This window comes from Falco cherrug, chromosome 5 (assembly GCF_023634085.1).
Source record: "Falco cherrug isolate bFalChe1 chromosome 5, bFalChe1.pri, whole genome shotgun sequence".
NCBI lineage: Eukaryota > Metazoa > Chordata > Aves > Falconiformes > Falconidae > Falco > Falco cherrug.
The window spans coordinates 27,035,541-27,050,707 of NC_073701.1; the positions used below are offsets into that span (position 1 = coordinate 27,035,541).

At 40.2% G+C, this 15,167-nt stretch overlaps 1 protein-coding gene across 1 annotated transcript in view; it reads right to left on the minus strand.

Annotated features, from left to right (window-relative positions):
- Positions 1-11,901, minus strand: part of FAM180A (family with sequence similarity 180 member A) — an 85,306-nt gene extending 73,405 nt beyond the window's left edge. The window contains exon 1 of the mRNA XM_055712364.1: positions 11,727-11,901. The gene's annotated coding sequence lies outside the window, so the exon portion shown is untranslated. The remainder of the gene's footprint in view (positions 1-11,726) is intronic.
- Positions 11,902-15,167: the final 3,266 nt, after the last annotated feature.

The window sequence follows — 15,167 nt, forward strand, 5'->3', positions numbered from 1 at the left end:
CATCAAATGTACAGGAAGCAATAGACTGCTCTTAAAACTTGCTTTTAAAACTCACAAAAGGTAGGCACCAGCTATATTAATCTATTGTCTGTGTAATGAAGCTGTCCAACACATTCTTTGGGAAAATAAACTAGCACTCCCCACTGCAAATCATAACACATTCTTATGTGCAATAACATAGGGACGGCTGAACTGAAAAATGGCTCAGGCACTGAAGTACTGGCCCTTCCCAGCTTCTTCCCTTGTTTCAGAAATCAGATTAGAAACGGCTTGATTTTCCTGAGCTTCAGACAGGTTGCAGGTAGAGAGTTTTTCACTGCTGTTTGTTTGTTTCTTTTTTAATTACTTCTTTTTTTCCTTTCTGTCCTCTTTCTTCAGCACCTCCAGGGCTGCTTGGGCAGAGGGAGGGAAGCAGCATCCTGAGACATTTCTTAGCAAGGAGGGGCTGCGTGCTGGAATTTGGATTGAATGCCTGCATGCAGAAGCTGCTGCTCTGTGTGGGGTTTGGTTTTTTTCTTTCTTTCTGATAGCCAGACCATTTTAATCTTTTCAATGGTAATGATGTGTGTAAGGAATGATTTTGTTGTTTATTGAAGCAGTTAAACCATAATTGCAAGGAGAGGGTAAAGGATATAGCTTTTTCATATACTTCTTGATGTCATTTCTATGCTAATAATACTCAGATTGCTATGTTTGAGAAAGGACAGATAGATAATACACACACACATATGTATATATACACTCTAATATGGGGGAAAAAACACACTAGCAGGGCAGGAAAGGTGACAAAAGAAAAATGCCTGTCTTTGAGAGTAGGAATAGGTAAGACAAAACAAATTACAGGTCTGACTGATTTCTTCCCTGGACACCTGACACGAGAAGATGACTTGGCTATAGCCCAGTTTATAGGACCATTTCATAGTTTGACCACAAGCCAAAAAAGCCTGTTGGGTTTCTGTGCTCCATTTGGTTTGCTGCCACAAAGAAAGAATACAGGAGCCAACAAACATCCAGCAACTGTTCACTTCCTCCTCTGCAGCAGCAAGCAAGGTGCTTCACGGCTGCATCAGCAGATGGGGACTTTTTTGGCACAAACATGAAGAGATACTGGAACAATGGAATAATATTTTCACTGTTTTGCCACACAGGCGTATTTGGAAGCATATGGGGGACATGATCTGGTTATTCCTATGTCTGTGATCTATTACATTATGCAACAGCTGCTAAAGTGAAGGGTGGGATTAATTTTGCTTAGGTCTAGGTGCCTGCCAGGTAGTTACCCTAGACTCTTTTTATATTTGCTGGTCAGAAACTGGCAGTTTTAGTGGGTAAATAGTCTTGTTCTTCTTAAAAGTCCCCTGAAGTTTAAGTGAATTAGTGTCTTTTTCTCTCTCAACCTCACAGGGAGGTTAGATAGAGAGCCCAGACATAAGCGTCTATGCTGTAAACAACATAAATGAAACCCCACATAAGATGTCTGGACCTGATAGAAACGTGATGTGTCAGTAAGGATTACTCCTGAGCCATTGGTAGCCTTGTTTCTGTTGCTCATAGATGGAAGAGTTACAAGTAGTATTTCTCAGGAAGATTTTTCCTGAATCCTGGCAACAACAGCTACCAAAACAAGTTGGAGTTTAATGGGCAATGCTCTCCAATTGCTGGAATAATAATAAAAAATGTCTTGGCTTGCTAAGCTTCTCAAAAAAAAACTTTTCCCATGCAACAAGTCTTTATTCAGATTTGCTGTCACTATGAAGTCAGACTCTCAATGTTCTTATATACAAAGCTGAAGACACATCTAAAGGAGAAAAACCCGTTAATGCTCATACTCAGAATATAGCTCAATCTCCTGACTTAGCTTGCTTTTATGTCTTTTGGGGAGGGGGAGCAGGGGGAGAGCAGCTATGCTAGACTCACATAGAATTCCTATGCATAAATACTATTTCTCCAGGTTACCACCTTAAAGAGTGAGAAGTTATCCCAGTGTCTTCATTTCCATCTTTCAGGGGCATTTTGCTTCCTCTTGAATGCAAATTTATTTCAAAGCCTGTTTCAGCCCTCTCTCCTACCTTGTTCCTTCCCTAATTGTGAGGTCTTGTGGTCTTTTAGGTAGCTGCCAGACATCCCAGAGAAGGGAACAAGATATCTTTATCTGAGAGTGAGTCTGTTATGAATAAAGAAGGACCTCAGAATACCAGGTTTTATTAAAACTAATTAAGTTTTTCAAAGTCAGGCTAATTCCACTTATAAGCTTACATTATAACATTTTGCAAGACACATGTCACAAGAGTTTTCTTCCATCACCGGCAGTTCCTGGTTGCAGGTCAGCAGGGGTTTTATATTGCTAACATGTGACATGTTTATGTACACTGCTTTTTTTGAATCACCACATCACACAGAACTGGGCCAAACTCAGTGTTAGTTCATATGTAAAAATGCACATATTCCATACAGACTTGAAAAAGTACCTAAGAAGATAAAGTCCCAGAATGTTCAGAATATAATTTCATTCTGTAATAATTTTTAAAGATTTTTTTTTCCCTTTTCCCTGAGGTGCAGGGAAAGAGCTGCCCAGGTGTAATGATCACTTTGTTTCTACTTCAACACTTTGATGGCTTTTTTTTATCCACCTCACAAATGATGTCAACAGGGTCACCTGTATTTGACCATTAGAGGGAATGCATGTCCTTAGCTGCATCCTACACTTTACTGAAAGCGTAGGCCTCCTCATCAGGCTGCAAAGGATGAGTTCAGTAGGACCATCCTTTTCCTGATGTCACGGAAAGAAAGGTCAGTGTCAGCAATTTCTGATTAAGTTTACAATGTGAGGAAAGGAGATTAGCAAGATTGAGCTTTGTCACCTCTTGCTTTTTGGTTCAAGTCTTCAGTGAATGAAAAATCATCTGTGCCTAATTAGAATTCATGACTGTCAGAAGGTATTTCAAAGAGACGGTAACCTTTGCCTGGCTCAGGCTGAGGTAAGTGTTGAAAATCCACCTCTTCTTACAGCCAGTTCAGCAAAGACAAATGAATGTTGATGAGACTGGAAGCTTATTTGTCCAGAGAAAGGAGAAACTCTTCCCTGGAATTTAACAACAGTCAAGGATTCTAAAGGATGCCGTGGTTTTTGACTACCACTTCTCTACTACCTTCCATGAATAGCACACGGAAATAGTATAGAGAAAGCTTTCACTAAGGACAGCTAGAAGTCTAGGCCTTGTTTTATTTAGTTTTATTTTGCTGTTACCAGGGACAGAAGCCCTGGTTATTTCATTCAGGAAGGTGCCACACATTTTTTGAGGAGTGTGAAAAGTCAGATAAATCCCTTAAAGAAATAAGGTTTATAAAAACAATGAAAAAAATATCAACAATATTAAGTCTGTAAAAATCAAGCTCATTTCTCATAATCAGGGGTATAATAGTAATAGAAAGTAAATCTCAAAACAACATTTCTAGGGCAAATGTGATATACAGGAAGAGTGGGAATGGAAGCCAGCCTATCTGAAATATTCTGCATGGTACTCAAGGGATTACATAGTAAATTGCACAGCACAAGACTGTTTCTGTTATGTTACTGTACTTTACGTTTGTTAGGTATTGAGTGTGATTGAAGGCAAGTTCATTGCCCCAGAAGAACAGAGGAATTGAAAAAAAAGAGGCAGGATTCTCCTTTTCTTGAAAGAGGACTTATTTCCTGTCTGTAATGTGAACAACCAAGGAAAAAGAGAAACTTGAAAAGAGGAAGCCAACACCTAGTTCAAGCTACTGTTGTAACCTGTTAGTTATTTGTACATTTTTACTTACAGCAAACCAGACCAAACCTCAGAGAATAAACTCTTAAGTATTTATTATGGGCCTCTTCCTTCTCTCTACCCTCCATGAGGAGTTAGAAGGACTTCCTTTCAGAGAACAAGAGAAAAAGAGCAAGCAATTATTCTCCTGAATGGCTCTCCACATTCAGCTGTCTGAAAGGGCACAACCCTTCACTTGGTTGCTATTACATTACCTCAGTATTTCTACTTTGAATTAGACATAGCATTGCATCTAAACCCAAACCTTTGAACAGTATCTTTGAAAGTAATGAAAAAAATCAGTAGTGTGACAGTGCATGCCCTTTACTGCTATTTTGCAGTTCTTTGGAGTCCATTGTTCCCAAATGACCTATTTATCTTCTTTGAACTAAGAATGTGTACAAGATATGGCAGGGTGGTGGCCTGATGGGAATGCTGATCTCCGAGAACAGAACTTTATTCCTCTGAGCTAACAAGAGTATTTGTAGCTGCCTGTCTCCATGACTCATGCAGTGATAGTAAGTTATTCCCCTCTGGGAGCCAGAAGCTACCAGCTCATCTGTTTTACTGCATGCAGTAACTCACTTGCACTCTCTGGAAAGCCTTCTTACATAAATAGCTATGTGGACAAAGGTCCCATTTCAGGATTCTACCTTGTTTTCAATGAGATATTTCATATTTAAAGTTCAATATTTGCTAAAGCTCCTAGTAAAATAAGATTTAAAGAGAAAGCCTGCCCTGTCCATCACCCATTTGTTGTTGACTCCACACCTCCACTGGTCCTCATACCCCTAGCGATACTACCTCAGCAATGCTATCAATATAGTTTCCTGCTGTATTTTGTGGGTGGTATGGACTCTCCCACACAGAGCTCTGTGTGCAGTTAGTAGAATGGCAAAACAAGAGGAAAGCAGCGCAGGTAAAGACTTCAAAGCTCAATCATTTCCTCATTTTTCTGTTCTAGCAAATGACTGGTTTCAGTGAGTTGTCTCTGTAAGGCAGAAAAGGAGCCAGCATAGAAGGCTGTGGTGGTTGCATGGTTCACTTACATCAGCAGGAAATACAAGCACATCAGGCAAGGTACCTCACTATCCTTTCCCAGACGTTTAGGGTAAACCCAAGACAAATACAGAGGAAAGCTTTGTCTCTAAAGTCTTCCTGTTCTTGCCACTACAACTAGCAAGGCAAAACCAGTATTCACCTCCTCACTGCTCCATTTATTACGTGGGGACATAACAAGGCATCAGACATACAGAACAGCGCCAAGTACCTCGATTGTTCGTAGCGTGGGTGACAAGTACAGCAGCCATCTTCCCTGGGATGGTGTGCAATCATCGAAAATTAGGGCTGTAAGGGACCTCGGTCTAAGTAACTAGCTTATTCATCTGCCCCAAGGCGGGATCTACTGTGCTACTGCAATGTTGACAGATGTTTATCTAACTGATTATTAAAAACTACAGGTAATGGGCATGCCACAACAATCAGACAAATTATTCTTATGTTTTACTATACCCTTAGCAACATTTTTAGCAATACATTTTGCCAGAAGCTTTATCACCATCTTTCACTCTAAGCAGTCTTGTTAAGATATCCTAGTCATTCTCAGGAAATGTAATTTCATTTCCCTTTTATCACTTCTGGAAAATTTTAACTTTATTTCAGCCAGGCATGGAGATACCAGGAGGCTCTGCTGGGTTCCTCAAAGGTCCTTTTTTCTTGTTTGGGAAGGAGTTTGCCTTAGAGAGTACCAGAAGAGGGTGGGTGGTACTCTGACTTACTAGTTTCAGCTACTTACTGATAAATGTAGAGAGGGTTTTTTTATTATTATTATGTTAAAGGTTTTCTTTGCAAAATATCTCAACTATTCTTTAAATGAAAAAATTGCCCTATGCTTCTAGAGAACAGAGGCTTTAGAAAGGGGCTTGTATCTCAAGCAGAAATCTACAATCAATATTAACACAGATACACAGCACCCTCAGCAGCAAAATACAGGCAAGAAACATACTCTTTGCAAAATCCCTTTTTGAGCAGTTAGCCTTTGTGTTTCTGAAAGCAGGTGCTACAGACACAGATACAGTGCTTATTAATTGGGTGAAAAGCTCTCTGTCTTTCTGGGGGACATAAGTCGTTGGTGAATTACGTCCTTGTTGCTTCCTAACTGGTTTCTAGTTAGCTTCCAGCTGGAGCACAGAAGGTAGCCACCCCCTGCCCCACTGCCTTCCTGGGGAGGGTGCGTTGGCTCACTGGTACAAGATTTTTCTATGTAGACAGTAGAAATAGGGACAAACTTAAGGTGGCTAACCACACAGTCACACAGTGATGGCATGTTCAGCGTGAGCTCTGACAACACTGTACTTCCTCAGATCCATTCAAATGAATGAATGCCTTAAAGTTATGATCTCATTTTATATCTGCTTTTATACCATACGCCTTCTGTAATTCATGAACTTGTCCCTATAACAAGCCTATAATACTTGACTTCATAACTGTGTAAGCCTATAAAATTTGGCTTTCTAGGAGATGTAAGACAGAGATCAATATAAAACACACAATTTCAGGGGACACCATGATCCCACCCTCTGACTATGATGTTTTGTAGAGGCAATAGGTGAAGAAATGCCATCCTTTAGGTTCTAATTCAGAAAGTACCAAAGCATGTCTGAGAGCACTGGACTTTTTTTTTTTCCCCTCAAACCTCCCCTTGCAATTAAATATATTTTTATTTTAAAATTTTACCTCTTGTATTGGGAAAGTTGTTGATTCTCATTGCAGGGAGAAGGAGAAACATAAATAAGACATGGAAAATCAAACAAAAGTGTTACCTGTGGGATCCTGTGGGATCTGTGATGGCCAATAAAGTAATTAATAGCACAGTTGTTGGCAATCAGTCAGAATTAGTTTGCAATGACCCCTGCAAGCAGAAGTATAGACAAGGCAGGCAGGAAAAGGACAGAAATCAGAGGTTTTCAGGTGTCAGTGGAAAATAAATTGGTTGGTTCTGCCCCTTTACACTAAGTTGTTGAGTAGGTGTATCTTATGCTTCCCAGCCAGCCACGCAGGCTTGCAGGAAAACAATGATTTAGGGACTTCCCATTTTCCCTCATCAAAATTCTAATCTTCAGAACAACAATTTTGCTGCAAAAGCCACAAGAATGGAACAGAGAAAACAGCTGGTTAGAGATCCAGACTGTTGAAAACCACCTGTGTGAAAATGTGCACATATGGGTACCTCCTCATTTTTTATTCAGTATGTGAAAAAACATTCATCACTCATTGCCACCAGAAGTATAGTGTGACACATCTTTCGATTAGTCTCCTGGGCCAAAAGGGTAAGGGAGGCAGCATGTTCTTTAACACTGCACCTATTGATTAAATCTTGCATTCTGACCAGGAAAAATTGGTTGAAACAAAAACGTCTTAGGGATGCAACCTTAATTAGTAACTCAAATTACACTGACCAGTGAAAACCACAGTTTTTTGGAAAATCTTGGTATGAGCTTAGATTGAGCTAGAATCAGGCTAATATGTCAAGGTGGCATTTGCCATGCTGTGTGCTGCCTTCCAGGAGCTGTCTTAATCTTGGAAGGCAAAGAGCTGACCACTGTAAACATAAAATTGGTGGAAAAGGAAACATCTAATGGTATCAAAACCACTCACAGAACAAGTACAGAAGCAGTATCCTGTTCATTTAAGTAAACCCTTATAAAGATGTTAAGTAAATCCTTATAAAGATGTTCATACTTCTCAGCATGAAAACAAAGCTTTCCATGGAACAGCAAGAGTTGAGCAGGTTTGGAGAGATCAAAGGTAAGGGTGCTAACTAGTTGCGATAGCTGGTAGTGTGAGGTGGTATGTGTTTTTACTAGGCAATGAACTGAAACTAGCATTTCCTTTGGTGAATCACTGAACTAGACATAGGTTCAAAGTAGTGACACAGAAGTAAAATTGTCTAAGCATATTAAAAGTCCTAAAGCTGTTACCTGGACTTCAGCATCCCTGCCCACCACTGAAAGAGACTTGAAGAAAACCAAAGATGTTTGGTCTGCTGGATGAGGTTATTTCCATCTTAAGGTTCATACTAATTTTGTTTGGTTTGCTACCCTTTGTACCAATCCTGCTGTCCAGAAAAAATACCCAATACAATAAAAATCCAGCCTTTTCACCACGCATTTAGGCATACAACAGTTATCTCCAAAGATAGCTATGAGACATGCAATATTCTGAGCTCAGCACATGCTTGGGGAGAGGGAATGTATCTGTCCTCATCAGTGACTAATAGGAGGTGAAAGAGGAGGGGAGGCTGACTGTGACTTTACAGGTGTCAATCTTTTCTGCCCTCCAGAAAAAAAATCCCAAACCTTTTGTTTACTTACTCTTTTACTCTGTTAGTGGAGATGTGAAGAAAGATGATAAAAATGTAAACTGGTAAATAATTCAAAAGGAAAACATTTCCACTCCAAGAAATAAAATTCATAGAGTTTTAAGACCAAAAGAAAAATCTGTGGTAATATAATCTGATCCTTACCATCACTCTCTTCTGTAACAATTTTTGTTAAGGCCGAAGCAAGTACATCCTTCCAAAAATCTGTGCATACTTGCTTTGAATATTTCTAGTTTACAGGGTATCCACTCCAATCAACAGATAAGATATTTCAATGACCAGTCATTCCCAGCAATAAAATCAGTATGCTATCACTGTCCTGAACTTGCCTAAATTTAATTCCCAGATACTGTTACAGTGATGTTGGCTGCTATGCATTATGTTCCTGACTGGAAGAAAACTAAGAGATAAACAAGTGAGTAAGCAGTTTCTGTAAGTCAGTATGAACCAAACCCAAAAAATGTTCCAAGGAAAAAAGCAAGCAAAATGCTGGTAATGAACTAACAAATCAAAGTGACATTCCAGTTTAGCTCTATCAGGACAAAACAACTGATGCTCTGAGGCTGCCTATGACTCTGGGTACCCACCATTAATCTTAGAAGACAGGTGCCTATCAGCCTCGGGAACAGCAGCTCAAAGTGAAAGATTCTGGGGTACAAGGTGGCTGTCTAGGGAACACATCCTACCTTCCTTGGCATGCTGAATAGCTGACCACTGATAGCACCTGACTGAGGTTAGAGCTACTAATGAAACAGTTCCTGTCCTGCTTCCAGGACTGGGTAAAACAAGAGACTGCCTGTCTGTTCAAAGTGCAAGAACAGGGCTTTGAGTTACAGAAAAAAGGCTGAAAGGCAACAGAAACTGTAAACTTTCATCATTTTTCTATGTCATGTAGCATTGTTGTGTTTCTAAATCAGCATTTAGTGTCCAAATTTCAGAGGCACTTTAAAAAAAATATTAAGTGGGTAATCTAATGGTCAGAGTAAAAAAGATCATGAACTATCTCTTATAATAATTCCAATAAGTGAAATCTTAATAAAAAAACAGGTAATTATATTAAACTTCTATATATATTGTGTTACATATTTCAAGTCAGGAAAAAGCAGTACCATTTTTCTAAAGATTAGTTTTGCAATAGAATAAATATAAGTTTGGCTCACAAGTTGAGAATTAACTGCACAGAATAAAACATCATGAATTTAAAATGAAGATAAAGTAAATGTACTCAGCCCAGGAAATCACTTTCAGCTTAAATAATAATAGTGCCAGATCTGATTGCATTTATAGCTGTATTCTCTGTCCATTGTTGGCAGCTCTTCAACTTTTATGGCAAGATGAATAACAATGAAGCTTTTCATTTATTTTCCATTTGTGGGAATGGAGTAAATAGAGTAACATACAACCCTTCCTTAAATTAATAGCAGTTTTCTTATTAATTGAGAAGCAACATTTGAAAACACGATCAAAGTGCATGTCAAGACTCAGAACATAAAGGACAAAAAGAAGCTTCAACTTCTTGTTACAGAGTAGATGAAAAGACAAGCAAAGATACAGTGGGACTGACTCACGCCTGTCATGGGTGAGAAAGAGCAAACAACCACCCATAGTAGATCTGGATATTGGCTTCTGTTTAAGAAGGAACTAATTATTTCACACAGTTACAGTCTCTGACCAGTGCTATCTATCTTCCCTAGGTCTTGACTTCTCTCTGTAGATGGGAAATCCCTCCTGGCTTGGGAAGGTCAGGCTGCAAGTCAGGCTGGCTCCTGCTGAGCAGCTGCTTGCAGTTGTCAGTCTGCAGCCTTACGTTGGTTCCTGGGCACCCCCTGACATTTGCCTCTATATCTCCCCCCATTTCCAAGATCTTCCTTCAGCTGGGGTGTTTGGACATTCACACACACACACACAATTATCTGCTGCCTTTAAAACCCCTGCCCTGCATTCACAAGGGTTTTTTTGCCTACCACAATGACTATTTATTTAATGGTTGTGATTGGACATATTACTAAGCTACAAAAGAACCTTGGAGATTTTCAGGAGCATCTAATGGCCCTAAAAACATCCATGAATTTCCTACAGCAGAGATATTCTTCATCAGAAAAAACCTGCCTCGACTTAATAATCAATACTGGATGACTTGGAACAAATTGAGAAACCAAACAGTGAAAAACTACACAGATCAAAGGATATTTATTCAAGAGCTTAAAGCAATTCAGCTATGGAACTGCCATGATGTGTGATCTACAGCTTAGCACCAATGAAGTGCTAAAGGAATGGAAGGTGGTAGTATGGCACCGATCTTTAACAAGGACTCCCTGTCTCTGGTGAAAATCACAGAAAAAAGTCCCAGCCAAAGGGAATGAATAGTAAATAAGATATATGTATCAACATGACTTTTGTTCAGGGAAGTCATCAATCATGTGGACAGATACAATGCTCAAGTGGTCAGTCTGTCACCTTCAGAAAAGGTGGCAATGGTGCTTATTGGTTTGGAAGGAAAGATTCCCTCAAGGACTGGTCACTGCTCAAAAAGTAGGAAAGGGAGCACTGAACTATATACAGTTTGCACAGCGGAAAGGCAGTTGTCATGATCCTCCTAGGTTCAAGTACTGGCATCTGTGTTCTTCAACATATAAAAAAAGAACATGAAAAAGGCTAAAAAGTGACATGGCAAAGTTTTCAGATGATACAGCAGTTTCTGGATACCAAGATCTAGTGTGACTTACAGCTCTGGCTCCCACAGAGCCAGTGAACTGCCACAGAAGGGTGCATGACATTGAACGACCAAGCCATAAAATGGCCAATGACACTCAAGGACAATAAGTGTAAAGCAATGTACATGTGGAAAAAAAATCCCCAAACCCCACAAAGCTGTACAGACTTTTTAATAAACTGTAAGTTAGTTATTTCCATTCAGGAAAGAGCTCTTCCACCCACTGTAAATGCTGCTCTGGGAATACCAGATGATTTTCCAGTAGGTGTCAAACAGGCAAATATAGATGGTTTAGCCAAATAAATGTCTCAGTGTTGACACAACCGGGAGGACTCACTCCCCACTGCCTCCCCTTCTTAGTTCTTTCCTTAATTCCTCCTCCTATCCAGACTTCTCTGATCTTTCCTCCCACATCCACTGACCCCAAGTGCACGACCCCTCTGTCTGGCTCTGTGACCCAACCGAGCTTAAGGCAAATGAGCTCAACTCACCGAAGACAAAAGCAAGCACCTCTTCTTCTTAAGTGACTTTTCTGCCATTTCAGTGAATTGGCTTATTGTGTGTCTGAACCAGCACCAGAAATGCGCAGGCAAGCTGTGGTTTATGAATCCAGGACACGGGGGTGCAGAAGCTGGAAGAAGGAGCAGGACCTTTCCCTCTTAGCAGTAGTGAGCTGTTATCTTGGCTTAAGCTGTATCATAAAACCATAAACTGGGGCTCATTTCTAAGCATCTGCTGCTGGCCCTGGACAGCAAATTACCTAAATTAATCTTTATTTTGATGCTGCCCTGACATTCTTATATTCAATGAATTAGACTTTGAGAGCAATATGGATGCTTACCTTCAAGCAGTGTAGATAATTCTGTGCTCACTGTGCCAGAACTTCAGTAGTCTTCTCCCATTAAGTAATGGTTACGGTAGTAGATCTTCCAGCTCTTCTCCCTGGAAATCATGAGGAAATTTATCTACATAAGTCTATAATAAACGTTTTATATATACACAGAGATATTTTTGGATCTCACAATTCTCTCCTTGCTTTGAAGTGGAATTCATCCATCTTTATTGGTGGTGGTGTTTTGTTTTTTTTTTTCCCCTGGGCACAGAAATAAACATGTTGCTATAGCCCGGGCAGAAAAGTTACAGCTGAACTCATTCTGCCGTTTTGGAAATAAGATTATTTCACCATTTTTGTGAAGTCCTATTTGTTGCGAAACTCTGAAATGCTTTACAGATTAATTACATGCTCTGAGTCATCCTTTTATAAAGCTACCACAAAATGGCATCCAAGCAGTACTCAGAGATTAATCCATTTTAACTTTTGAAATCTTACAGCTTGAAAACCGATGACTCTGCCTGGAGACGGTCTTGACCTGAGCTGTTTCTCTGCCCTAACTTGATGTCAAATCTAAACATGGAAGTATGGTGGCCAATCAGTCAAAAAGCTCATCAACTTGGGATGAAGACAAGGTCAGCAAAAGAATGCCTTGTTCACAGATGTTACATTCTTTTTCTTTCAGGACGCATAAGCACAGCAAAAAAGACTTCAATGTTTAAACTTTAGAAAGGCCAAGAAATAGTCTCTGCTCATGCAAACTCATGTTTTTAATAAGCCACCCTGCATTACTGTTACTGTGATAGACAGCAAAACTCACAAGGTCCATGCACAGGGCAGCTAATGAAGCACAAGAAATGTGAACATATCCAACACTGAGATTTTCAATTGCTTACTCTAAAGAAAAATGAAACATTTAGCAGATCTGCTAGCTCATCTGTTGTTAATTAACATATGTTAAAGTCAATAAAATTTGTCCCACATTGCAAACATTGGCTTTGGTAGCTTTGTACTTGTGTGTAATTTTTGTACCATTTCTTTGCTCTGGCATAGCTATAGCCCTACTGATCAAAATATCAAGAAGCTATATCTTTATGCTTGCTGGTACAGCTTGGCATAGCACTGGCCAAAAACATTCTAAGCTGTGTCACACTTCTCTTCCAGCAGCAGAGCTGCACCTAGGTTAAGTGCAAATATAGCAAGGCCTATGTGCACCATTTGATTTTGGTGTGAACAGGAGGCCAGTGAAGTCAGGATGCCAGCCTGTCTTAGATGGGTTAGCTGCTGGTATTTAAATGAACATTACAACTCACTGTGGTAACCCTCAGAGAAAAATGTCAGCCATAGCCAGCTAACAGATTTGTCAAACATTCTTCATCTTCCTGGTCTAAGGGGAACTATGGAAGTGTATTATTATAAACATTTGCATTTAATACATTACATCATTGTGGAAAATTTGTCATGAATAAATATAAATTCAAGCACAAACTCTATTCTTCTAGTTTATAGTGAGAAAATCTCACAATCCTGTATTTACTTTTTCACATACCCTCACCCTGCAGAAGCACAGGCAGCCAGCTTGGGAAGCCACGGTAATCTGCTGTTAAAAAATATGAGGGAGGGAGGCAGCTCAAAACCAGTCCCCGGTGTACATGGCTGGAGCTGAGACGGTGCAGTTCTGCCCTGGATCCCACCTTCTGAATGGCTGAACATGAGCCAGCAGTGTGCCCAGGTGGCCAAGAAGGCCAACAGCATCCTGATTTCTATCAGAACTAGTGTGGCCAGCAGGACTAGGGAAGTGATTGTCACCAGTACTCGGCACTGGTGAGACCACACCTCGAATGCTTGTGTTCAGGGACATTGAGGTGCTGGAGTGTGTCCAGAGACGGGCAATGAAGCTGCTGAAGGCTCTGGAGCACAAGTGTTATGAGGAGCATCTGAGGAAACTGGGGTTGTTTAGCTTGAAGAAAAGAAGGCACGTGGGGGACCTAATTGCTCTCTATAGCTACCTCAAAGGAGGCTGTAGACAGGCAGGGGGTAGTTCTCTTCTCCTAAGCAGTAAGTGATAGGAGGAGAGAAAATGGCCTCAAGTTGCACCAGGGAGGTTTAGATTGGATATCAGGAAAAATTTCTTCACTGAAAGCGCTGTCAAGCACTGGAACAGGCTGCCCAGGGAGGTGGTGGAATCACCATGCCTGGAAGCGTATAAAAAATGTGTAGATGTGTGGTCTTGGGGACATGGTTTAGTGGTGGACTTGGCAGCCCTGGGTTAATGGTTGGACTTGGTGATCTCAGGGTCTTTTCCAACCTAAATGATTCTATGATTCCATGCTTGTGTTTGATCCTGGCCAGACTGCTGCCTTTCTCTGGCCTCTGTTTTCTCTCACGTCTTCTGCTTCCCTTCAGTATGCAAGGTATACAATCAAAGTTGAATAAGTTAAGCACAAAGATTCCTCTGAAAGTCCATTTGGGCATTTAGTTCTATATAAATGCAAAGTGAATTTTAGGTCAAGGATTCGCAGATTCACAACCAGGCACTACCTAGGGTAAACCCAGCCTTAAAATGACTTGTCAAAGTCATAGAAAACAGTTTGTATAACAGCATAGCATTGCTTAAGAGAGATAAGTGATTTAATTGTTAGATAACTGATTTAATTCCCATTTCCAGTTCATTCTCAATTTAATGAAACTTCACGAATTAGAACTTTAAAAAAGGGCATATGTGTAATCTGTCAGTTCAGCATATGGATGCTGGGGGAAGGAAAGCTATTTTGTATGTCTATAAAGTTGGAAGTTATGAAAGGTGTGTATGAATTGTTGGTCTAAACAGAACATAAGCTGTTGGGCTGATGGTGGGTTGCATGGGGGCTATATCCAGAAGTGAGTGGGAAGATTCAGTACCCAGCTCCAGTGCTGAGATACCACAACTGATGTACAGCCAGAGTGATCAAAGGACAATGGCAGGGAACAGTTGAAGAGAAAATGTTGCCCACTGATACAGAAAACATTGATTCTTCCCTCCCACCAGCTTAAGGTACATAAAATAATCAATTTTCTGGCTTACGGAAGCCTGGAGGGAAAGAATGATCTTCTGTGTGCTTTTTAATAGCAGCAGTATTGTAGCTTTGATGGCCAGAGAAAGTGAGGCTTGGAGCAGAGCTAATATCATTCATCAGAGCAGATGATACAAAACATTTTCAAGCATGGAGTGACCTGCAGAGTCTCAGAATTTGACAGCACACTCGATTTTTCTGAATATATCAGCAAGGCTAGTAAAAGATGCCGCCACTTCCTACCAATCTTGCTTTCCTGGAAATAGTGTTCTGTAGCTATCTACAAAAGGATTTACAACACAAATTAGCAAAAGAGTGAAGCCTGGGGAAGTTCCTTTACCACTAGTGAATAGCATAAGAGAAAGAAAATCCACTGCTGGTGGGCACATTGACTTTT